Raw genomic sequence first — 2,285 nt, 5'->3', positions numbered from 1 at the left:
AAATGTATATCAAAAAGCATTTAGCGAAAAAGAGAGAAAACGAAAACGCATTTAGACGTCTTAGGAGGGGTGGAAATGTTCCAGAATTGGATTGTGCTGATGGTTGCACAACTCCGCAAATTGACCAAAAATCATTAAATCATATACTTCCAATGGTTGAGTTTTATGGTGTATAAATTACACCTCAATAAAGCTGTTTTTATAAAGCATTTAGAGTTAAGTGGGAAAGCAAGTGGCAGAATACGACGTGCAGTATTGATGCCATTTATTAAAAGTTTTATACCATGTAACACAAGTACAAATATCAAACGGAGTCGGGAATAATATGCATCAGTTTATCATTACGCTTCCCCCTGGGATGGGGCTGGTGCTCAGGAAGGGAGATTTTTATCTGTAATGTGTTTTTTTAAATTTATATTTTGTAAAATATGTTTTTATTTATTTTAGAGAAGGGGAGAGGGATAGAGAGATAGAAATATCAATGAGAGCAAAACATCATCGACTGGCTGCCTCCTCCATGCCTCCTACTGGGGATTGAGCCCTCAACCCCAGCATGAACCTGACCTCCTGGTTCATAGGTTGATGCTCAATCACTGAGTCAGCCAGCTGGGCAGTGTTTATATGTTTAAAAGACCAGGAAACATAGTCAATAGTGTCATAAAAATTAGAATATGCAGGGGCAGGAGAAGTGTGTGAAAGACACAGCCGCATCCCAGGCGGCTGGGGGTGGGGGCGGGGTAGGGGGGCGGGCAGCTTTCTCCTGCAGGACTTCTGTGAGGATGCGGTGGCGATTATGCTGGTGTTTGCTTTGTAACTCTTCATTACACTGTGCATCTGTGTTTTATGCAAATTTCTATGTTATAATTCACATTTTTAAAGCTGAAACACCTCTCTAAAAAAAGATGGGACTGTTCATTTTGGTGGGTGTGTTTTCGGGTTTGTTATGTTCGTCTCTATACTCTTGTCTATTGAAATTCAAAATAATTAAAACAAAATCCCTTGCAAGATGGGGTGAGGATTACATAAGGTAATTGCCACCTCTGGGATCACACGCCGAGGTGCCTGAAGGCAGGGCAGGCGGTGGGCATGGAGCACTGCCTGGGCCCCCCCTCTTCAACCAGGTGTCCCTGGAGTGGCCTGGGCTGTCCCCAGCCCCCACGGGGGAGCTGGGCTGAAGGCCCCTCCGCCTGCCTCCCAGACGCCCGGAGCACCAGGCAGACACTTGGCCGAGGGGCCTCAGACAGCGTGCCTGATTTACCAGGCTCTCCACGTCTCTGGCTGATGGATGACCCTCCGCTCTCCCTACCTCCTCCCTCTAAATGCTGCTGTCTCCAAGGCCGCCGCCGGCCTGGGGAGGAGCCGGAGAAGGCCTGGAGGACTGGCTGGCGGGGCCTCCGCTGGCCTCCCCCCCCTCCTTCCTCCCAGCCGCCCCACCTGTGATCCCGAGGTCTCCCCAGCCAGCCACAGCTGGACCAGCTGCTAGGCGCTCAGACCCCTCCCTTCAGCCACTGTTGAAGGGAACTGAGGGCCGCCAGGCCCGGGCCAGGCACTGTGCTAGGTCCCTGCCCCCAGGGACATACACAGGGAGCAGGTCCTGAACACAGCGGCTTCCGTAGGGTTGTCAGGCCTCTCTAGGGGATGACCTTGAGCTGAGCTCTGAAAGGTGAGCATGAGCCTGGCCCGTGTGGCTCAGTGGTTGAGCATCGACCCATGAACCAGTCAGGGCACATGCCCCAGTTGTGGGTTCGATCCCTGGTGGGGGGGCCTGCTGGAGGCAGCCGATCCGTGTTTCTCTCTCATTGATATTCCTGTCTCCCTCTCCCTTCCTCTCTCTCTAAAATCAATCAGCACTCACCGGGCAGGGGAGGTACCAGGTCAGGAAGGCGGTTCTCCCAGGGCGAGGCTTATCCATGGCACTCGGATATGCTGACCCCTGCGATTTCCCTAAACGTGGAAAACTCAACTGCATAATCTGTGGTGGTGGGGACTGCGTTCGCGCTCTCCCCTGGGGGGAAAAAGAAGTGTGATCAGCGCTGGGATGTGGCAGAGAGGTCACCAGGGGCCATTGTGGGAAGAACAGACAGCGGCGCAGGGCCCCGAGGGCAGCACAGGATGTGCCCAGGGTCAGGGCAGGTGAGGGCAGCAGCAGAGGCGCGGGGCCAGGTGTACGGGTGTGTTTGGGCACCGGCTGCACAGAGGGAGGGGGGCTGCATGACCCAGAGGGCGTGTGATGCTCAGCCCGAGGGGTCGGACCTCCCCTCCACCCCGGGGTTCAGGACTGAGGC

At 53.7% G+C, this 2,285-nt stretch overlaps 1 non-coding gene across 1 annotated transcript; it reads left to right on the top strand.

The window, feature by feature from the left end:
- The first annotated feature begins 1,847 nt into the window (after window positions 1-1,847).
- On the top strand, window positions 1,848-2,008 carry LOC132219481 (U1 spliceosomal RNA). Its single transcript, XR_009449482.1, has one exon. It is a non-coding gene; the product is annotated as a U1 spliceosomal RNA (small nuclear RNA).
- The last annotated feature ends 277 nt before the right edge of the window (window positions 2,009-2,285 follow it).

The sequence above is a fragment of the Myotis daubentonii genome, chromosome 16, assembly GCF_963259705.1.
Source record: "Myotis daubentonii chromosome 16, mMyoDau2.1, whole genome shotgun sequence".
Classification (NCBI taxonomy): Eukaryota; Metazoa; Chordata; class Mammalia; order Chiroptera; family Vespertilionidae; genus Myotis; species Myotis daubentonii.
Note: the sequence above shows the minus strand (reverse complement) of the source record. Positions and strands in the feature narration are given on the sequence as shown.